We start from the raw sequence: 24359 nt of genomic DNA, 5'->3' as shown, positions 1-24359 counted from the left end.
AGAGAGATCTTTTTCCTCCAATTCAATTCAACTCATTTTTATGAAGAGATAGAGCACCAAAGCACCAGGGATATGAAAGAGAAGACAAATCGACCCCCCAGTTCTACTCCTTATCCTCATGCAGCTTACATTCCACTGGAGCAGGCCACAGAGAGGCATGCAGGCAAGAATTTCACATTCACTGTCATTTACATAGCACTTTAAAGTTTACAAACCACTTTAGACATCTTGTCTTGTTTGAACCTCCAAAGAAGCCTGTGAGGAGATAAAAGGATCATGGCTACTAGGACCTGCCCTTCTACAGTCTGAATTCCCTGCCAGCCCAAGTTCTAAATTCCTTCCCATTCCATGACTCTCTAAACTCTGTCCCTGAACGTTTGCACAACACTAGGTGGGGCATCCACTTTGGGGGTGCAGTTTCTCTTTAGTCTGTTAAAAATTAGTTAAAAGGCATTGTGGTTTCAGTTTCAGTTTTGACTGCCCAGGAGCTCCCTTCTCTCAGAGACTTTGGTCCCCTCCATCCTGCTGGCTGGCTGAATAGACCCCAGACAAGTAAGAAGGTTTGTGTTAGACTGAGGATTCCTCTGTGCTGGTGATCAGGAGCTGACCCCAAGTCCTGGGAAGATGATAAAGTCTGACTTCACTGTCTGGGGGGCAAGAACAGAGGCACCTGTGCAGGAAGGCATCAGCTGGTAAAGGAGTGTGGGGCTACTCTGGGGAGTGTCCTTAAGGTGGAGGTGAGGATGACTCTTGGCTATAAATGTGTGTGCATGTGTGTGTGTGTGTGTGTGTGTGTGTGTGTGTGTGTTGTAGTATTTCTAAAGCCCTCAGGTTCTCTGATATTAACAGGAGTGTAAGACTATGGAAGCTGAGAGCTGGTTAACCTGGGTGAGGGGCCAATCTGAGGAGACAATCTACATTTTCTTTTCTATATCTTGGCCAATGAAAACTTTGATCCTAGTTCTCAGATATTTTTTTTTTCTAATTATGGGAGTGAAGAGAAAGAGGAAGGGAAGAAAATGTAGACATTTTCAGTAGTGCAGAGTCCAGCCTCTGATTCATGCTATGTATGACCTTAAGCAAATTCATTAACCAATCAAAGCCTCAGTTTCCTCATCTGTAAAAGCAAGGGATTTGACTAGAAGATCCTTGAAGGCTGTTCCAGGATTTTGTCTGTACAGTACTGATCTTTTCCGGGGCTCACTTTCCTCCCCTGTGAAATGAGACCATGAGATGAGCTGCCAGCAAGGTCTCTTCCAGCTCTGGATGTAGAGCTTTCTACCTGGGGTTCGCCCAGGAGCCCCTGGTCTTCCTTTGCTCTCCTACACTACTGATCAGCCCAAAGTTTCATTCCTGGCTTCAGGTCACCTTGCTTTCCCTGACAAGTTAAAGAGCCATGGCTGGTACCCCAGGAAGGCTGGGGTTTGTCTCAGCCATTGCTAAGTTTCAGGGACTATTCTTATCATCCCTAATGACCATTTGGTGCCTGGATTTTTCATCATTCTGGGATAGGAATCTTATAATTAATGCTATTAATTAATTTTTCCATTGATTTTTTTCTCCCTTCTCAGTCTGACTACTAGAAAGAATATTTTTTAAACTACAAAAAAACCCAAAAAAGCCCTGACTACAAAGTCATAGAGATGAGCAAAATGCATTTCTGCACTGGCCATATCCAAGAAATGCATTATCTGCTTTGGATTTTAAGCCCATTGGCTTTCTGGGAGGAGGTGGGCTGTGTCTCTTCTCTGCACTATTGCAAGCCCAAATCCAGAGGACCAAGGATAAGAGGTGATGAGGCCTTGTCCCAGGGTTTGGATTGTATAAGCATGTAAAATGGGGACACATAAGGGAAGGGGAAAGTGAAAACATTTGCTTCTTGGAGCTTCTCAGGGCAATTGAGAAGAAAAAATAATCAGTATTTGGAGTCAAGAGGCCTGGGTTTGAATTCCACCTCTGCCATTTACCATCTGTGTGTCACCCTGGGCTGTTGGGGGTGTAAGCTCAGTTTTCACGTGGACAGTCTCGGGCAGGTAAAGGTGAGGACTTCTAAACCTCAGAGTTCTCATGAGGCCCCCCAGGGAACAGCTGGGAATTGAGGCATGAAACACGGGCTATCTTGTGCATTTCCACCTCTTCTCAGTGGCAAACTTGCTGGGGAGAGCATCCCACCCTTGAGATTGGTCCGTGGTCTGAGGACACCTGTTGTTGACTAGCTAGGGGCTGAGAGCATGCACAGTATTCAAGTGCAAACTATGCGGCGGGAGAGCTTAAGTAGGGACAGGAAAGCCTGAAGGCCTTCTTCTGGATGCAGAGTCCCCTCCGGGGGCTCTTCGCAATGAGGGGCCCTTGGAGGGAAGAGGGCCCCCCCCCGCCTTCCACTTCCATCCTCTTGATGTACGATCCTTGCCCCTTGGGAGGAGGAGGATTCCTCTCTCCTGAGGAAGAATTCACCCCGCACATGTAACCAAGACCCTGAATAAAGCCTAACCCTTGTTTGAGTCTGGAAAGTCTCTTCTCTCAATACGTTTATCCGGCTGGCCCCCAAAGACCTGCGAAAGGCAAGACTCGGGTAGCCCATCAGCCCCTAGGCCGAACACTGGGCAAATCACTTCCCCTCTCTGAGTCTCAGTTTCCTCATCTGTCAAATGGATTTAATAAGATGACACTATCAGATTTGCTGTTGTTGAAGTGCTTTGGAAATCTGCAAGAACTCTGCACACAAGGAACAGCAGTCCCTCCATTCTTGGAGTGTGGTAGAGGGAGCTGGGAGGGTAGAACAGGTGCCCAGAGACAGGAATCAAAACTCATTAGGGGAGGGAGGCAGTGAGCCAGGCTTCCGTTAGGCAATGTCCCCTGAACAAGGAGGATGAAGGGCCCAGCTTTGGAATACAGCATAGAACTGCCATCCCATATAATCCTTCTGGTCAGGCCATTGTAGAATGTTGCAATCGTGACATAAAAACTCTCCTCCAAAACAAAAGAAAGGGGGAGAAGAAGGCAAAAAAATAAGGAGAAGAGTTGACATGGTGTTGTATACCATAAATTTCCTGACACCACATAGAGAGGGGCTTATGCCTACTCAAAAAGAGTTTCAAAAAGGCAAAATACACCTCACTGAGTGGAAACAAGTGATGGTGAAATGCACAGACCCAAAGACAGACCTGTGGCATGGGCCATCTGAACTCTTAACGTATGGGCAATTGTATGCTTCACCACGAAATAGTGAAGATGTGAATACCGGAAAGAAACATCTGACCTCTGCCATACATAGGAGAAGATATGGAGCAAGGAAAAGAGGGGAAAGGAGAAGCCATGACCACCTGTCATCAGACTAACAGGACAATAAGGCCATTCATTCTGCTTTTAGGCACCCTCCAGCTGACCACTGCAGCAGAAGGAACTGAACAAGAGGGAGAAAGATTGGCTTTTGTACATAATCTGCCTTTGGTTAGGGTGGTGACATGGGGAGAGGAGATAGAGGAGGTAATTATGGTAGGAAATGGGTCAAAGGTTTTTGGGAAACAAAATGATATAGATAGAAACAATGCATCTACACCATCAGTTAAATATAATTTTACAGGATTAGCCCATATGAATCCTATTTGCTTTTCAAAGGGTGTTAATGCCTCTGAACATCCACCTTGTTTACAGCTTTCCATCATTAATAGCACTGCACAAATAATACTGCAGAGTTCGGGAACACATTGGGATATACTTATGTTAGGATAAAAGGTAATGAGTCAAGACAGGGGCTCATATGAGGGAGCAATTCACCACCATGCCATAAGATGGATTTTCCCAAGAAAATGTTACAACTAGAAGAGCACATAAAAGAGCTTCACCTGGCTACAGAAAAAATTGACAAGATTCCCAAGGATTGCTCCATTACCAGTGCAGTAGTGAGCTCTGCTAGTGCTGTCTCAGCCATCCTGACCATAGTGGGATTGGCACTGGCACTGGCACCTGTAACAGCAGGAGGGAATCTGGTCCTCTCTGTTGGTGGGATAGGATTGGGAGCCATAGCTACTGTCACCGGTGTTTCTGCAAGCATTGTTGTTCATGTGAGTGAGTCACCGGGGAAGTCACAGTCAGACAATGTTGAGGGCAAGACAAATGACACTGCAGAACCTCGATATAAAACAGTAAGTGGAATTCTTCGTGTAGTGGGGAGGCTGAGTGGAACCTTCTAAAATATCATCCAAAACTCATGTTAGGACAAGAGATGCTGTGTTTGCAGGAGTTTTTGTTCTAATGGACATAGTCACCCTGTTCGAGATTCTGTGCATTTGTCAAATGGGGCAAAGGCTACAACAGCAGAAAAACTGAGGGAGAAAGCTCAGAATTTGGAACAGAAACTTCAGGAGCTTTCTGAGGTCTGTGAGACCCTGCTGGAAATGCAGATGCAATCGACAATCTAAAAGCAGTGGGCCAGGGCAGTCAATGGACAGTGGATGAGAGTGAACCAGGAAGGGTTCAGGTTTTTGGGTTTTAGGTTCAGGTTTTTGAAAACAGTTGTTGAGGAGAAAAGAGAAAAGAAACATCACTGCTCTTTGAGGCCAATATCAGAATTTAGTCCTGGCTCTGGATCATACTAACTACAAGCCTCTGAACAAGCCACTTTGGACTCCAAGGGCTGAAAGTGGAATGGCTCCTTACATTTCAATTATTGTAACTGCCATATCTTACAGATAAGTTCAATTATTGTTAGCTTCTTTATCTTCCAGCCTGGGGAAGGGAAGGGGCAGGGAATGACCTGCCCAGGATGACGCAATCACTTTATGCTTATTTTAGTTATTTAGAATGAGATTTCCCTATTCATTATTGCTTCTTAGATTTTACTATTATATACAATGTAGTTTTTTGACTTGCAACTTTGCTATTGTCTCAATTAGTATCTTTGCTGATTCTCTAGGATTTTCTAAGTCTTATCTTCAGTAAATTGTGAAAGTTTTATAGTTACACATGAAACTTTACATATATATGTTAACATATACATATATGTATACACATGTAGTCACATGCACATATACATACACACATACTTTCAGAACTTTGAAATAATTGTTTGGAAAATGGGCATCCTTGCTTTACTTCTTTATAGGATAAGGTTCAAGTGCATCCCTATTACACATGACGTTAACAGCTCTTGGATGCTCTTTATGTTATTTTTAAAAAGTTCTTTACTGAGTGCAGTGAACGGAAGCAGTAGAACACTGCACACAGTAACAGCAACATTGTGCAATGAATTAACTTTGATAGACTCAGTTCTGAACAATGCAGTGATCTAAGATAACTCCAAAAGACTCATGATGGAAAATGCCATGCACATCCAGAGAAGGAACTCTGGAGTGACAGTGAAGATCAAAGCATACTATTTGTCTTTTCATTTATTTCTTCTTTCCCTTGGTTTCTCCCATTAGTTCTAATTCTTATTTACTAACTGACTAATGTGAAAATATGTTTGATGTGAATGTATATGTAGAGCCTATATCAGATTGCATGTAGTCTTAGGGAGGTGAGAGGGGGAGAAAATTTAGAACTCAAAATCTTATGAAAGTGAATGTTGAAAATTAAAAATAAACAATTTCTTAAAAAGTTCTTCTACACTTATACTTTGTAGGGTTTTTTTTTTTAGCTTGAATTAATTTTGTACTTTCAATGGATGCAGAAAAAGCCTTTGACGATCATGTGGTTTTGGATATTTTGGTTTTTAATATGATTTTTTAATTTGGATTGTTTTTCAAATGTTGAACCATTCTGGCATCCCTGGTATAAATTCAGCTTGGTCATAATAATAATTTCTTGGATAAATCTCTGTAGTCTATTTGACAGGATTTTGTTTAAAATTTTTGAATTCATATCAATGATATTGGCCTGCAATTTTTCTTCTGATTTTTATTTTTCTTTGGTTTAAATACTAGGACTATATTTGTCTAATAAATAAGTCTTTGTTTTAATAAAATACAGAATTCTTTCTTAATTTTTGAGAATAATCTGTGCAGTATGAATACAAATTTAAAAGTCTGTGGACCAAAAGCTTTTCTCTTTGGAAGTATCTTTATAGGTAGTTCTTTTAGGATACAGAGATCTTAATCATCCAACCTCCCCCTATCCTTCTCACAGTTTGAGTATTTTTTATTTTTCAGTTGCTCTGTTTCTTGCTTTAGAATATTACTGTATATAATAGGTTCTGTTTATTATTTTATTTCTTCTGATTTTGTCTTGCTATTTGCAATTTCATTGTTTTCATTTTTGCACCCTTCTTTTTAATCAGAAAAATAAAAGGTTAATTAATTTTATTAGTCTTTTCAAATAACCAGTTTTCAGTTTTACTTCTCATTTCTGTGCATTTTTTATTTTTCCAGTTTATCTATTTCTACTCTAATATTTAATGTCTTCTCTTTCATGATTTTGGATTTTTCTGTTTTCTATTTTTTAATGCATATTCGACTGAATATTGATTATTTTTTATATTTTGTTAATCTATATCTATAGGGATATGATATTCCCTCCAAAATCTGTTTTATTGAATCCCAGAAATTTTGCTCTGTTCTTTCATCATTATCAGTTTTCCATATCTTTTTCTATGATTTATTCTTGAACTTCTCATTATTTAGAATTTCATTATAAAGTATATTTGTGTTTATGTCTTTTTTCTGAGGTCCCTGAACCAATGACCATTTTTACTGCATTATGTTCCTTAAAGGATGGATTTATTATTTCTACCTTTTTATATTTGTTTTCAATATTTCTTTTCCCTAATACATGGTCAATTTTTATAAAAGTTCCATATGGTGCTGATAAATGCATATGTTCTTTTGCAGTCCCATTTAGAAGACGCCATAAGACTTTTAGCTCTAGTTTCTGTAGCAATTTTTTTCAGTTCCATATTTTCCCTTTTGTTTATCTTTCTTATCCAAAGCTGAGAAAAGGATATTGATGTGTCCTATCCTTATTGTGTTATTGTCTATGTTGACTTCTAGCTTAGTCAATGTTTCCTTTATGAATTTGAATGCTAAAGCTTTGGGAGCATAGAAGTTTATTACCAATATTATCTTATTGTCTATGGTTCCTACAGCATACTGGAGTTTCCTTGCTTTTTCTTCGTGTGTCTGTTTTTGCTTTGTCAGATACCATGATTGCAACTCCTTCTTTTGATTCATTTGATGCATGGGAATTTTTTCTCCATTCCTTCAGTTTTTACTTTTGTGTATGTATTTGTTGCTTACAAGACACACATTTAAAAAACAGATTGTATCTGTATTGTATTGTATCTGAGCTATTACTTTTTCATTTTATTGGCTTGTTTAATCCATTCACATTTAAAGTTATGAGTTAGTTTTATTTTTCTTCCATTTGTCTCTAATACTGTTTTGTTTTTTTTTTAGGGCTATGATTTTCCCCCTTCTTCCATTGTAAACACAGTACTTTATCTCTTCAGTTACTATAGTTTAATCCATTACCTTGTTCTCTTTGGGTTTTTGTTTCTTATTTCTTCCTCCCTCCCTTGCCCCCCATACTTTTATCTGGTCATTTCATTCTTCCCCTCTTTACTTTCCTCAGTTTCATCTTCTTCCCTTCAATGAATCCTGGTCTTTACTTCTATTATTATTATCATTTCTTTCTCTCACTCTCTTCACTATCCATACTCCCTTTATGTCTAATCTAGACCCACATTCCCCAGTTCATAGTCCCTGTACTTATCTAGTTCTTTTCTATTCTCTGTATTCATTACGGAGTAAAAACTTCCAAGGTTTCCATTCTAGGCTTTCCCTGTTGAGATTTAGGGGTGCTGGGACCTAAAATAGCAGAACATGGGTCCTGCCCAAATGAATTTGACTCCAGCCTTCTTTCAGCCAAAGAAAAACAACATCTATTAAAAATATGCCATATTGGCCAGACTCTTAAGGAATCTGACCATTTTTGATGCTCGTATTGGCAATCAGGCCAGAATGAATCTGAGTACTTTCATGGAAACAAGATGGATTAAGGGAGGGATCTAGGGTCGCCCAAGTAGTCTGAGATGACTAGAGGGGGGATCTAGGGAGGATCTTGATGGAAATGGCCAATAGGCTGGGGTGACTGTAAGGTAACAGAGAAGGGCAAGGAAATGTCCTGGACTTAGACCATGTGGCCAAAGGAAAATGAGGTCTAGATGGAATCAAGGGTGGGAAGTCTAAGGTGGGGTCAGGTGCAGACAATGAAAGGCCAGTTGACTGGGATGGGCTGATGTCTCAGGAACTGCCAGATCAGTGGGAAGATTCAAAGAGAGTTTAAAGTGGGATAGGCCAGGGCTGTGGACAAATGGGACCCAAATTTTGGGGGGGTAAGGGGCAAAGGTCTCAGATTGGGCCCATTCCCCATCATGGGACCCAAATTCTTTTGGGGTAAGGGATGAAGGTCTTGGCTTCTGAAATTGAATGCCAGATGAACACTAGATGAAGTGGGGAAATTCAAGGGGTTTTTCAGAGCCTGTACCCTATCATCCCATTTAAGCAGTTTTTTCTGGTACCTTGCAGAGCTCATCTTGTGTCTCACTCTCTGAAAAAATGCCAAGTCCTGCAGGCTATAGAGAATGCTCCCCATGGCAGGACCTTTCCCCCAAACCAAATGTCCCTGATTATGCAGCCCACCACTGACCTATACTTTCCCCCTGGTCATCTTCCTAATCCCTACTTCTCATTTCCTACAGATGCATAATCTTTTAAAGCATCAAATGCCCACGGATCACATTCAGTGCAAGGTCTCCATCTCCCTTCACAGAATATCTCTTCATAGAAGTACTCATCTGTGGCACTCCTTCCCAGCACAAAAACAAGGCCTCTCTCTTTCTCCCCTTCTTCAGTTCCTCTCCCCATCTCCTGATAGATGGGACTGGACCCCTAAAAGGAAAAGACCATGTCTTTGCCCCTGAACTTTCCCGTACAACCCAGCCCCTGAGCCCATTCCCTGGTATAGCCTAAGGCATCTGGTCCATCGCAGTCTAAACACTCAGTCCTTTTAACTGTCCTTTCATTGTGACCCTACTACTTAACTCCTTTCATTGTCGGCACCTGGCCCTCCCCAAACTACTTGCCACTCCTTAATCTCATCCAGATCTGCTCACAGTCTTTTTCTGCATAAAAATACCAGTCCCATCCTCATCAGATTTGAAGATTTACTAGAAACCTTGCCTAACTAGTGTCATAACAAAACCTCACTCATTTGATTGAAAGAAAGCTTGGGTGGTCAAATTCTTTCAAGGTAGACCCACCCTGTACCCTTGCATCTCAGAGTTCCCAGCACCCCAAACCACAACACTTACCACTCCCTTGCAGGCTCTCCTCTTTCTGAGAAACTGTAGGAGTCACCTTCCCCTTCTTGATAACACTCAACTTGAGTTGTACATGACACAGTCCTCTCTAGCCTCCTCCCCTCCCTTGCATGTGCTCTCCCATTTTGTAATTTCATCCCATAAGAAACATTGATTTACCAGTAGGTGGGATGCCAAGTGATTCATTTCATAATGCCCAAGACCTGCCTTTTCAACATCACCTCTTCTCCACCATCATATTCACTTGACTTCTGATTTCTCCTTTTGTCTCTAGTTTACATTTAGAAAGAGGTCTCTTACTGGTCACTCTGCTGTCCCTTTATTGCTAATGCTGTCCTGGGCTATTACAATCATTCATTTACTTTTGCATTTCTGTTGTTTAGAGCATTTAAGAAATAAATTCCTTAGATCTGTTTTTTTTTTCCTAAGAATGCTTTGAATACCTCTTTATTATCCAATATGGATCTTTTTTTCCTTTTATGGTGAAGTCAAATTTTCTCAGCTTGGACTATATCTTGAGCTCCATTGCTCAGTTGGAACACATTGTTCCATTCCTTTGTGCGTTTTCTGGTGGGTGCATAATAATCAAATTTCTTTTCCTTTGTATTTGAAGAACTGTCTCCTGGTCACTTGCAGAAATTTGTTATTTTTCAATGGAATTGTTAAATTTAGCCACTATGTGTCTTGGAGTTTGCAGCCTTGGGTTTTTCTTTTTTCTAGAGGTAATCTTTTGCTTTTCACTTTATTTTCTGTTTATAGGAGTTCTAGGCAGTTTTCATGGATTATTAATTGCATTGTGATATTTAAGTTTTGACTTCTTATCCTTTAGGGAGAAATCTATAATCCTTAAATTAGCTCTATACACCCTGATGTGGATAGAAATGGCACCCTATGAGTTAAAATAATACTGATTGACTTTGTGAAGCCCTTGGTGCCCTAACCTCCCTTTATCACAACTTCCCCTTATCCTGGACCATATAATTCCTCGTCCCTACCCCTCATCCTGGGGAATGGAATTTCCTTATTTTGTGACATTCATAGCCCTCACCCTGTGCCTTTATCTTGCAAGACTTCTTTATCTCATAAGACTTATCCTAGATCTCCAACCACAAGGAAACCCCTAAAATCCTCCTATATGTTTGACCCTTTTCCTATATCACTGCCTTTGTTTAGCTCCTTACTAAATCTCAGATCCTCTGCTTTTGCATCAATAAAGCTCCCAATGGCTACAGAGAAGATCTAAGTGAATTCATTCACCTTTTGAACCATCTCTGCCATCTCTCTCTTCAACACATCCTGCTTTGCATCAATATTTTTTGCTTGCTTAGAGACCATGTTTTCTTTTAATGTTGTTGGTTTTTGCTTCTCTTCTTCCAAATTATGTTTCCCTCCTCTGTATTTGCATTTCCAAGTGTGTGGGGTACAGCAACCCTTACTCAAATTAAACTCAGAGGCTTCTCAAGGTAGAAGGCAGGAAGGAGTTTATTACAATCTTATGAGAAGGGGCACTTCCTGTGAGACCATGGGTGGTGTCAGCAAGGGAGTGCACGTGAGCAGAGCCGAGTACAACATTATATAGGCCCTAATGTGGAAGCCCACTAGCCTTCCCACTGTCTGGAAATCCAGGCATAGAGTCTAAGCGTGGGAATCTATCCCAGAGACAAAGAACACAAAGAACATGGAAAGGACTGTTGCTCACCAATGAGGGTTTTTGTTACCAAATATGGAACTTAAGGGAAGAGTGTTGATCTGGCATAAGGGGGTGATGAAGGGGAAATGAAGGGGGTGGTACACCAGGTCACGTGACTGGAAATTTGGTTGGTCTCCTCCATCCTGGAGCATTTTATTTGCCTAAGGGGGATACTTAGTTATTTTAGCTTTGGCAAGAAGGGTGGGGGTTGGAAGGAATTCATGCCTGAGGGGTCTTCGCCTAACCTGATTTCACTCACCAAATCAATCGTCCTCTCTTTTGTTTCTTTGATGAGATTTGCCACAGTAGATTCAGGTTTTTCTATTCTGCCAATTATTTTTGCTATGCAGCCAGCCAGAAATTCTGTCCTCCCAATTCTCATTTTTTTAACCACTCAAGAACAATGTACTGTGATTCCATTCTCTCCTCAAAATCTGGGGGTCCTCCACCTTATCTGGTCTTGAGTCATTTTCCTTTGTTTGTAGTATTCATTCATGGATGCTTGAAATTGTTTATTACATCTGGAGGCGATATTTCCTTTTGTTGTTGATATGTGGCCATGAAGCTGGCTGATGTGGCCCTGGTGGATTCTACAGTTTGGGGCTTGGATCTCCACAGCCCCCGAAAGAGAGAAGCAGAGTCAGGGCATGGAATTAATTGCATTGACTTGCAAGCCCATGGGTAGGTTTGGCTTATGCGTGCGGCCTTCCCTCCACGAGCATTTTGGGAGTTTGATGCAGGGTCACTTAGTGAGTGTATGGCATTAGTTTATGGAGATTTTATGCTGTCTACAATTATTTTAAATGGAATTTCTCATTCTAAGTCTTCCTGCTGATTTTTGTTGACCATATATAGAAATGCTGATGATTTGTGTGGGTTTATTTTATATCCTGCTACTTTGCTGAAATTGGCAATTGTTTAGACTAGTTTGTAAGCTGACTCTCTATGGCCACCATATCCTTTGCAAATGGTGATAGTTTTGTATCCTCATTTCTAGTACAATATTGAGTAATAATGATGATAATAGACATCCTAGCTTCTAATTTATCCACTTGAGCTTTCTTTTGTGTGTATGTATGTATGTGGGTGTGTGTACTTATCATTTTAAGAAAAACCTACATTTATTCCTATATTCTAGTGTTTTTAAGGGGAAGAGCATTTGGGGACAGTTAGATGGTGCAGTAGATAGAATGCAAGCTCTGGAGGAGGGAGGACCTGAGTTCAAATCCTACCTCAGACATTTGGCATGTATTAACTGTGTGGCCCTGGGTAAGTCACTTAACCCTGATTACCTCACAAAAAAAAAAGAAGAAAAGAAAAAATATGGAGTTTGTATAGCTCAAAGGTTTTCAGTCAGCTTTGAATCAGGCCAGTTCCAGGGCTGCTGAAGTGTATTTTTTTTTTTTTGGCCAAATGTTACATACATTTTTTAGCTTTTTGTGATATATGGTATGATGCAAGATTGTGTTTACAGTCTCTTATGTCTATTTAGGGATTCTCATCGTTACAGGACAATTCTGCTTCTAAATATATTAATATATTTCACAGAGTTCATCACACTCACAGTGAGGATAAGACATCCATGGCTACTAGAAGGTTTTTTTTAATGCCCCAAACATTGGGTAGACGTTTTATCAATCTTTTGCATGGATGAGGAAGATAATCAAGTCACAGGGTCTTATGTAGACTTTTCCCAACAATGGTTTTGGCACAGCATCATGGAAATGTGCATTAGTATGGATTCCTTTGCTGTTTTGGACTCCATTTTGTGACCCTGGGTCCTTCTTGTAACCTGAAGTTTTAATTTGCTATGGAGACTTATTGTCTTATGGATCCTCCCCCCCCACACACATACAAATTACTCTTCCTTGACTGTGCATAAGTGACCATCTTCTACCCTATTTCTTGGCATAAGACCATAATCATTGAGATAGCCTAGGTTAGAACATTAGATGGGCTTTTGTTCACCTTGCACTTGGGGAAAGCACTCACACCCCCCCACACACACACACATATGCATACATTGATCAGGGGGAACACATCTTTGAAAGATCCTATAAAACCCCACTCAAATCCTTGGTCAGCAGAGCATTCAAGTTCTTCGACATGATTCTCTAATTAACAAATCAGGCACCCTTGATGGATAGCTTGGTGGTGTAAAGATACTAAGTTACACTCCCTGGTGTCTACCGGCTTCCTTCAAAGGTAACCATTTTCTTTGGTGCAAGAATAAAATAGTGATTAACAGGAAAATTGGATTTCTAAACTTAACTTAATTCAGAAATTTAGCTGACTTGTAATAAGCTCAGAGACAAAGAATCGTGACTTAGATAGTTACAGGACAAGAATTAATTAATTGTAAATAGAATCCAATGAAAACCTGCAGACTCAATTTGTTTTCAGTATTTTGAAGTTACAACTGAAATAATCAGACAAATATAAATGAGCTGATGGACCACAATGCATTGCAGCCATCCATCCCTACCCAGTTCTCTGAGTACCTGCAAAGGGGTAAGTTTTCTCTCAAGTTCTCATAACACTCTTTCATCTGCACTGTTGTTTATTATCTGGCCAATTTCATCATTTCTTAACAAGCTGTTGTTTTTTCTCTGCTCTTTTAGCAACCAAAACGTTCGCACAGCAAAGAAGGTAATGCTAACTTACACTTATAAGAAGTAGAGTTCATAGTGGTCCAGGCACTGCAGCTGTTAAAGTTTTATTGGCCCTGACCCAGAGAGGCAACAAGGCCCTGTCCAATTATAGTGATTAATGTTAGTCCATTAAATGAGTGAGGGGTGTTTTAAAGGTCTTCCTGCTGGTCAAGGTGTCAGAAGGGCAGCTGGGGTGTAAGAAAAGGCCCCTGCCCTTAGAATCTTGAGAACTTGGTTCAGATTCAGTCCTGACATTTTCCATGAGATGATAAAGGCTCTGACTTGTAGCTGGATAAAACAACTGGTTTTGAAAATGTGATTTTGGCCCTCTTGCCTCAGCTTAGAACCATGACCTGTTATTATAAAAGCCAGACCAGTCAGCATTTGAGAATGGAATCAAGGATCTTTGGGAATCCAGGAATTAGGGAGTTGAGAATAGCCCTTTGTTAGCACCCCCCAGCCTAACTTCCTTAGGGACAATGGAGTCCAGCCAGGTAAAGTGGGATTGAACCTATCCTCCTGATACCTAGGTCATGAGAACTTGAACATCCCCAGGCTTAGAGAGTAGGGGACCTCAAGAGGCCACTTTGGGATAGATAACAGTTCTGACACCATATGTGTGTGTATACAGATATACACATGTACACACACATATCTATATATCTAATTATCTATAGCTATATATATCTATATCTATATATCTAGCTATATCTGCATATCTAAATATCTATATCTATCTACCTATTATCCATCCATCCATCTAATCTATCCATCTATCCATCCATCATCTATCTATCTATCTATCATCTATCTATCTATCTATCTATCTATCTATCTATCTATCTATCTATCTATCTATCGCAGAGGAGAAGCAGGAGGTGAGGAGACACCTACAGTCCACTGACTAAAGCCAGGATTGTTTTTTTAAACCTGGGGTGTGTTGGGGTAGGGGGTTGGAGGGAAGAGGCAATTCGAAAGACAGCGTGGCCCTCAGAGAGTCCAGCCTGTCACTCCATGTGGCCACAGTCATAGAAAGGTGAAGATGGTGGCCAGAAACCCTCCCCCCGGGAAGACTCTGAGACATGGCAGGATGGTCTTTGGACTACCCCAGGGAGAAAGCATGACCACCCAGATGCCAATGCATTGTATCATGGTGCCAGTGGGCTTCCCAAAGGCTTCTTCCACAAAGATAAAAAGAATTTGCTTTTATCAAACATCACAAATAGAGAAACTTCATTTTTGAATTCTAGACAGTGAAAAATTTTCCGTTTTTTGGAATTCTTTTAGCATTGGTGGTTGTTGTCCTTTGTTCTCAGAGGACCAGCATACATCATTGTGCTAGAGTCAAGGTACACTGTATCCAGATGTGGCTGATCAGACCAATATGAGCTCAGAATGCTCCACCACAGGTTGGGCACAGATAGTCCATGTGAAAGTTTGGGGTGGATACTCCAAATTTGCACATCCTGCATATCCTTTGAGCTGTTTCAATTCTGCTTTGCTCATAGAGCACACAGCACCTTCTCTGATGTGGCCATGCCATGCTGAGTGGTCCTGGGCCACATCTCCCATGTCACAGAATCAATTCCAAAGTTCTTAACTGAGACCTTGAGAGTGTCCTTGTATCACTTCTTCTGACCACCATATTAACACTAGGAAGTGTGTGAGGCTGGATTTGAACTCATGACTCCTGACTCCAAGCCTTGTGCCCACTGCCCCACCTAGCTGCCCTCTTCTCCCCCCCTAGAAAATTGACATAAAAAGATGAGTTGTTAATACACTCACCTAGGTGCCTACATGCCTTCACTTTGATTCCCAAATCTTGATTTCTAGCTCTCTGATTTCTCTTCTGATTTCTGACTTTCAAAACTGTCCCCTATCCCCTCTGTGCTCTCAATGTTTTCTGTCCTCCAACCAAACTAGATGATCTCCTGCTCCCGAGGATATGTGCTCTCCTGCCTCTCTGCCTTCCTCACAGTGTCCTCCCTCCCTCTTTCACCCATTTGAATTCCTGTCTGCCACTTCAAAATCCTCTCTGTTAGCCACCCCCACCTATCCATAACAATATTCTTTTTCCTCAATTTCCAAGGCACCAAATTCTCTAGGTTCTCCGTCACCTTCATTTCTCCTTTCTCTCTATCTGGTTCCTCATTTCTTTCTGACCTCTTGGGGCAGTTGTCCACCAAGGATCTCACTTTCTTCTTGTCCTGTCTTTCTCCCTCAGTGACCTCATCCCCATTCATGACTTCAACTCTTGTACCTTTCACTGCTGACCCCATTTGTACTGTCTTGATGCCTCTTTTGAATGCCATGCCTATGTAGTCAGCTGCCTACAGAACATCCCTGACAACATCTCAGACTCAACATGGCCCAAGCTCTCTTCCCAACTTCTTTTTCGCTCATGACCCAAATCAGCACCTGCTTTGCAACTCAGTTGGAGAAAGTTGCCAGGTTCGTTGGGGGGTGATGTGATTTATAGGGTAACTGTAACGGGATGAGTTAGAGCCGACCCCTGTACATCATAGGACGCCACACTGAGAGTCTGCCTAAATAACCTGGGGGCTTGTCAGTAGGGGTGGAACTAGATGGATTTCAGGAGGAAGGAGACCCTTTGTTTGCAACATGGCAGTTCTTTGTCCAGCTCCAGATGTCCAGTGGAGAAGATACCCATATAAGGAAAAGTGTTAGGTGATAGGTTCAATGTATAGGCTTAGGAATGTTCACATAATTAAGATTATATATGCATGTGAGCTAGCTGGAATAAACGGAGCTCTCACCACCTTGTCTCCCACCTCATTTCATTACTCACTAGATCAAAGTCTCTTGCTGGACAAGAACCTTGGGTCAGGTTTAGGGATCCCTGTAATGGCCTAGGGGACCCCAACATCTGGCACCCATTCACGGGGCAGAAAAAATCTACAGAACACGGTGCAGGGCCAAAAGTGTAGTCCTTTAACAGGGGAAAAGATACAACCTGTGCGCCCTGAGGAGCCTCGTGATGGTGACCACTCCAAGAAGAATTTCGGTGCACTCAACCTCAGGAGGACAAGGAAAAGAAGACACCAGTCTGTGAGTAACCTGCTTATAGAGCAGTGAAGTGATAGGGAAAAAATAATCTTACTATGGGGCTAGTTGAATCAATAGAGACCGCAACAGAGAAACTTTTGTTAAGGTAATTTACAGATCAGCTAAGACACAGGGGGTCATCATTCAATTGAAAGTGATCAGGGAGTTCTTAAAGGAAGTAGAAAGAATTTGTCCCTGGACAAAGCAGAGACCTCTGGTCTCTATAAGCTTGTGGAAAGTTGTAGGAGAACAGTTAACTAGCTATGACTCGGAAAATCCTGGGGATCTGGAGCTAACAAGTTTCTTTCTGTATAATATAGTAAAAGCGGCCCTTCAGGCTGCGGATGGCTGTTGCGATCAGCAACCCAGGCAATTCCCAGCCTCCACACAAACAACGCCTTCCGTTTCACCAGATTCCTCCCCCCAACCATCCCCTGCGAATTCTCCCAGTCCACCTTCAAGTTATCCTAATTTAGGGCAGCTTCAGGAGCAGAATCAGAGGGAGGAGGAGAGAGAAAGAATGCAACAGGAGATAGACGAATTAAAGAGTAGACTACGGGACTTAGAAGTGGAAAAGAAAAAATCAGTTAAGTTCAAGGAGGAAGCGAAAGTTCCCTCCGGAAGGGAGAACACTGAAACAAAGAGAAGGGCAGAGGTTAGTGGCAAACAAAGAGAACTTGAACGGTCTCCAGGGAGAGAGAGTGCAAGGGAAACACCTAGTGGAGCCAACAAGTTTAAAATCACTCTTGAAGGAGTTTACTTACTGTGGAAACTTGAATCCCACAAAGTATGTTTGGAACTAAGTAAAAGAAATCAAGCCATAGGTCTAATTTGTGCAGAGGATTTCTGACAATCTTTTCTCAGTTTTTGAATTTTTTTTTTTATTGTCTGTGTATGTGTTCAGTCTTTACATGTTCTGTGTGCGTGTGTTTGTGAGTTATTACGGCCAGCTCCATTGTAGCTGGAATTTGGAATGTTATCTCTTCTCCCTCCCCCTCATCCCTTCTCTCTGATGGCTGCAGCATCAGGGAGGAGAATGGGAGAGAGAAAGTGAGAAACTAATCTTATATTATTTATATGATTGCTAAATGCAGTTTTAGATAAGAAATGCAAGGAAATAATGTATGTGTAGTTTTAAAGGGGCTTTAATCAAAGCCTACTAGGAGTACAACATGGGTATGAAGTTTAAGGAAAGCATAAAAGTTTTGGAACTTATTGGAAAGTTGTTGGTAAAATTCTCTCTCTCTTTCTACCTTCTAACCCTGGAGAGGTTGTAAAGGTGGAGAGAAAGACAAGAAGAAACTGGGGAAAATTTTTTCCCTCATATCAGAAAGGCAGATTGAATAGCATTTTAATTATCTCATGCCTCACCTAAAAGAGAAAAGTTTTTGTGTATGGGATACAACTAAAAGGTAGTTATTCTGGTCATATTTTAAGTGAAACATGTCACTCTTAATTGGATGTTTAAGACAGGTCAGAATTTATTGTATTGTTTGGCACTAAGGCAAATTGAGAAAATGCATAAATCTGAAGATGAAAAAAGACAACTATCATTTTAAAAGGTTTCACCTAATCTTCTTTTTAAAAGTTTAGTAATTCTCTTAACATTATGATAACATATCAACTGTTTTAAAAAAGAACAAGGAATATTTTTAGAAGAAATATTTTTTCAAAATAAGGCTAAAGCCTATTAAAATTTTCATTTTCAAGATAATGTATTGTTACTTAATATGTAATGATCTATAAAGCAGAAAAGATCTTGCTGTTTTAATAAGCAAAATTTAAAATTAATGTGTGAACTTATTAACAACTTAATTTCTAAAGTTTTTTCTTCCAGAGTGTATATAATCAGAAAAAGATAAACAAGCCAACAAAACAACGATGATCATCTATTCAGTTGTGAGATTCAACTTAGAGATCTCTTTTGTTTAAGATAATACAGCTATGCTAGTGAACAGTAATGACTTATGCACTATCTTGTCTGTGGTAGAAATATAAAGGAATATGAAGCAGTCTGAATGATCAGTTCTAGAAATTTGGAAAGCTAAATAAAAGCTTGATCAAAATATATAGAAAGCAGATAAGGAGGTTGGGGAAAAATGGGAATCATCCAAGCCCCTCCTATCCTAGATAGTTACTAAGTATGTCAAGAGAGTGTGAGGATGTCTGACAGAATTCTCACACCTACCTCCCTTCTAGTTATTTTATTCTTACTCCTTTTTGGTTCCTGTTTGTTTAATCTTTTTGCCAGATTTATGTTTTCTAGGTTTCTTTGTCCAAGACCATCACCTATCACCCTCTGAATCGTCAAGTTCCTCATATTGGTTAAAGACACAACTCCTCCAATGTTGGGACCCTGTGAGGAAGGGTCAGCTCTATGTCCAATCTCAGCAGGAAGCAGTTTCAGAAGCTGAGACCTTCATCCCTTATCCCAAAATGTGTTGGGTCCCATCAGTTTAAAGGGGGACAGGGTGGGGTGCTTGAGTGCATGTATTTGGGCCCCAGTTCTAATATTGCATTTCTCTTTAAAAATCTTTCATATTTCAGAAATACCATATAACCGTACAGGCCAAGCCATTGTTGAAAGGGTAAATCGTTCCCTCAAGGTTTACTTGCAAAAACAAAAAGGGGGAATTACACAAGACCCTCAGGCATCTCTCAATTTAGCCTTATACACATTAAATTATTTAAAATTCGATGATAAGAATCTTTCAGCAGCCATGAAATATGCTATTGCTATAAAAACATCAAGAGGAACTTCACTTCTAGAAAAAACACAAATAGAGAATGAAGAAAAACAGGCCATGTGGTGTGATGCAGAAGGACAATGGCATGGTCCGGGAAAAATAATCATATGGGGAAAGGGTTATGCTTGTGTTTCCACAGGAAAAGAGAAAGAATAGTGGGTTCCGGTAAGCAGGCTTCAGCTGATAGAAGAAAGAGACAATGGGAAGAAAATCACAGGGCAAGAGACTGAGAGCAGCAAAGAGGAGAAAGAAGCTGGAAGAACAAATAAGGAGTCTCTGTCTTCAAAATGAGGAGGTTGATTCTGTTTCTCTTACTGACTCTTGGGGTTGGAGGACATCCAACTCCGACCCAGGAGACAAGTGGGAATGCACATCACTGGGCATTCATCCCAAATCCTCCATGGGTGAGGGTCATAAGATGGGGTGAAATGATACCAACACCAGTATTACATGGCAGTTTATCACACATGTTTGGGGTTACAGGTTTTGAATCTATAGGTAAATCAAATAGTTCACAGCCAAGGATGAACTTTACTGGATTGATCGCAGGATTACCGCTCTGTCTTCAAAAGAAGGTTGATGGATGATGGACTGGCACTACATGGGTTTTTAATGATATAGTGGCCAATATGACATGGTGTGCAAACATAACTCTGGGACATGAGATTTTAGCTTATCGAGGGGACTCTAGACTCTTTCACCTATGGACTTGGGTCATTGAGGGACAAGATATGAATCTAAAACGAGAAATAGGTTTGAGAAATAGACCATATTGTACAAAAATGAATGGGGTACAAGACATGGGACTAAAACGAGAAGTGATTTTTAGATTTGGGCCACAACGTGGAAAGAGGGATGATCCCAATGTCTCCATTTATCGTAATTATTCAGGTTTCATACCATTTGAAGATTGTCAGTCACATCAATGTCAACAGACTGTGTTATTCTTAGGGCATTATAATGAGAGCCTTATTTCCTGTCACAGCCTATCGCATTTTAGGCCAGATCGCTATGTCTCAGGGTATCCTAGTCCTAGATATGTTACTAACAAAGGTTCTTATACAGCAGGGATTGAACAGGTGATTGCCGCTATTGGGGGACAGACAGTACAAGTTTTGTAGGACCATTTATTATCGTAAGACCAAACGGTAATATAATTACAAACCATATTAGTCTTACGGCGCGGGTGTTGAGGATCATCTCATGCCTTTATGTGGGATCGTGCAAGTCAGTCTACACTTGTGCCACATATGAATATGACAGGGATATTCAATTTAACTTGTCCGAATTGTTCAGTACATGAATGCATAGGGCCACAATTTGATAAAGGAAGACTTTCCATCATTACTAGGCCAAAGTATGCACTCACAGTAGTGAAAACACAAGGATGGTATCGCACTCTGGCTGACAATATTATGTCAGTATTAGATCAAAAGATAACAAGTTTGATGCGATTCAAAAGATGTATCTCATGTGTAGTGTTAGGTATAACCTTATTAGCTGAGCTAATTGTTAGTTCTGCTGCTCTCGCAATGTCTGTCTCTAACACACAGAATAGGGTCCAAGAAGCGAGTGCTCTTAATGATCTCATGCGCAATGTCTCAGAAGGATTTCAACGTCAGGCTCAAATGGATCAGGAATTTTACAATGCTATTCGTGCTTTACAGAAAGCAATACTGTTCTTGGGACATGAAGTTGCATATCTAGAATTACAAGCAAAGTTGCAATGTGATTATAGGTAAACAATACTTTTTGTCTTACTCCAAAACAATATAATGCAACTGAAATGGCATGGGAAAAGATTCGGGCTCAATTACAAGGTGTAGTCAATGATAATATGACCTCAGAGCTCCAACAATTGATTCAATTGGCAGAATATATCAATCAGGCTTTCCATGAAGACCTACTTCCACATAAAACTGCTCAACATATCTTAGATTTTTTCCAACATGCTCATCCCTGGCACTCACTAAAAACTTGGCTAATTTCATTGGGATCAGGAGTACTAACATTGCTTATATTAGTTCCTATTACACCAATATTATTAAAATGGATATTGTTGACAATTCGTAATTCCCTCTTCTCCACTAAACATACCATGTTGGCTATGAAAGAACAACTGTACCAAAACAAAAAGAGGGAGTTGTAACGGGACGAGTTAGAGTGACCCCTGTCCATCGCAGGACGCCACACTGAGAGTCTGCCTAGATAACCTGGGGGCTTGTCAGTAGGGGTGGAACTAGATGGATTTCAGGAGGAAGGGTCTCATCTTTGTTTGCAACATGGCAGTTCTTTGTCCAGCTCCAGATGTCCAGTGGAGAAGATACCCATATAAGGAAAAGTGTTAGGTGATAGGTTCAATGTATAGGCTTAGGAATGTTCACGTAATTAAGACTATATATGCATGTGAGTTAGCTGGAATAAACGGAGCTCTTACCACCTTGTCTCCCACCTCATTTCATTACTCACTGGATCAAGGTCTCTTGCTGGACAAGAGCCTTGGGTTGGGTTTAGGGATCCCCGTAATGGTCTAGGGGACCCCAACAGGTAACACAGTCAGTGTGTGTCAGAGAGGACACTTCTGACTCTGAGGCAGGCTCTCCGTCTCCTGTGCCAGGCTGGCCCTCACATTTATAGCTTGGAATTGTCTCTGACTGGTCTCTCCACTTGTCACTCATATTTGGTAGGTATCAGCTCTTGGCCTCTGGAGAGTTGGTCCCATATTCTAGTCCTACTTCCAAGGTTAGTAGAAGCCCTCATTAGGGTGTTCATAGAGTGTGTAGCTGCCAGCACCAGTGGGAGGGGAATTGCTGAGACTCAGAAATTGCCTGAACATGTGAAAGTGACTTAACTACAGAATGTCCCACAATGAAATGAAACATGTTCCAGTACTTCAAGTTCTCTGTTTCTGGAGATTTCCAAGCAGAGACTGGACAATTGACATGCTGAAGAGGGACCGACAATCAAGAAATCAACAAGCCTTTATGAAATGCCTACTGTGTGTCAGGTACTGTCCTAGGGGCTGAGGATAGAGAAAGGAAAACTAACTAAATAATCCTTGTTCTTAAGGAGTTTATATCATACTAGGGAAACATACAAGTACATGCAAAGTAGACATGAGGTAATGTGGGGGAGGGTTTGGGAAAGGGGCAACACTTGAATTTGGGGATATCAGGAAAGACCTACTAGGTGACTTCTCCAGGCCCTTTCAAAATGAAGATTCAATGATTTTGCATGCTTCCTCCACATCTGGGGGTTGACTTCTGAAATGGCTTTCCTACATCACTGTGAGACAAAGTCGAGTTTCTATTCCAGACTTAGTAAACAGACCACTTCTTTGTTCTGGGGTTAATCTTTATGGGAGCTTTTTACAGCAGTTGCATGGCTTCAACTTCAAGAGACTTCCATCCATCATTGCTAATAATAATAAATCTCTTATCTTCTGTCTTCTGAAGGAATTCTCTCTTTTCTCTCTTCTTTTATCCTCTTCCTTCTTGCTCCTCTCTTCTCTCATTTCTTCTTTCTTTTCCTCTCTCCTCTTTCCTGTTCTTTCTCCTCTTACTTTCTTCTTTTTCTTTCTCCTTCCCTCTTCTCTCATTGCTTTCTTCTCTTCTCCCTCTTCTTTCCTTTTCTTTCTCCTTTTGCTCTCTCCTTATCTCTTCTCTCTTCCCTCTGTCTTTTCTCTGTCTGTGTCACACATACACTCCCTCAGTAGTTTATAAAGTGTTTCTCTGACAATTTTATGAGATCAACAACAGTCTGTGCTTTGAATTAAATGTGGAACATTTTCAAGAGGAAGAAGGCATTACCATGCTGCAGCTGCAGAAGGACTTGCGCACCAACTGGAAGGCAGGAGGAGGAAAGGACACATGGTCCAAAAAGGCTTCCAGAGCAAGAGCAGGCTTTCTGGGAGCTCCTCCACACACCCCACTACAGCATGGACAGGGACTCTGTGCCTGACCTGGAGGAGCTGGACCAGTTCAGATGCTACTTGGCCACCCTGGCTGAAACAAAGGCATGCAGACAGGAGAAATTTGTCAGCACAAAGAGGCAGATCTTACTCTATATGAGTTAGATGATGCCCCAGATATGTGTTGAAAAAGATGTATTGTGTGAAGATGAAGATGCCTCTGATCTGTCATTGGAAAAACTCACAACTCTGCATGACGTGCTCCATCAGATAGAGGTGCTGAGAGCTGGGAATGAGATTGTGTGTGAAGATCGACACTCTCAAATTCCAATGCTCTGGGACAAGTTACAAGTTCCTTATGATGAGAGAAGCCTTGGCTACATTCATGATGGGGTCTATAGCCAAGGGGAGAAGTAAGGAAGGAAACACAATTCAATCAACAGCAGATGGGTTGGAAGAGAGAAAGATTCAGAAGCTGAAAAGTGCAATTGAAGCCGTTAGAGAAAAGTTGGCTTTGTACTGGGGAAGGTGCTTTTCCAATCAGGAGCAGAAAGAAGCCTTTGTCCCCACTATGATGGTTGCTATGGAAGACATCAAAATAGTGTCATATAACAGATAAACCTGTCTGCTCACTCAAAAAAAAAAACAAAACCAAGATGTTTCTTTGACAATTCTATGAGATCTATTGTATAAATATAATCCCAGATACCAGCCAGATGCCACTCCTTCCGCAAAGAAATACACACCAACATGAAGCCTGTGGATCAGGTCAGACTTCTCTACTACTCAGAGGAATCTTTCCTAGTCACCTCAGGGTCAGGTACCAATGTTCCCCGTGACTAAACAGAACCAGAAAGGGCCACTTCTGAACGCATTCCACGGGGTGTCCCTGGATGGACAAATATTATGAAGCCCACTTTGCACATGAGGAAATATGGTCTGTCTCACGTCGACTGTGTCTTGCTTGTCCTCCCCAACC

The 24359-nt window shown here is 41.0% G+C and overlaps 1 long non-coding RNA gene and 1 pseudogene across 1 annotated transcript; both read left to right on the top strand.

The window, feature by feature from the left end:
- The first annotated feature begins 472 nt into the window (after positions 1-472).
- On the top strand, positions 473-21909 carry LOC140534647 (uncharacterized). Its single transcript, XR_011977410.1, has 4 exons — positions 473-737; positions 13410-13517; positions 13628-13655; positions 16617-21909. It is a non-coding gene; the product is annotated as an uncharacterized lncRNA (long non-coding RNA).
- Positions 1577-4875, top strand: LOC140531109 (apolipoprotein L3-like; annotated as a pseudogene).
- Positions 21910-24359: the final 2450 nt, after the last annotated feature.

This window comes from Notamacropus eugenii, chromosome 3 (assembly GCF_028372415.1).
Source record: "Notamacropus eugenii isolate mMacEug1 chromosome 3, mMacEug1.pri_v2, whole genome shotgun sequence".
Classification (NCBI taxonomy): Eukaryota; Metazoa; Chordata; class Mammalia; order Diprotodontia; family Macropodidae; genus Notamacropus; species Notamacropus eugenii.
Note: the sequence above shows the minus strand (reverse complement) of the source record. Positions and strands in the feature narration are given on the sequence as shown.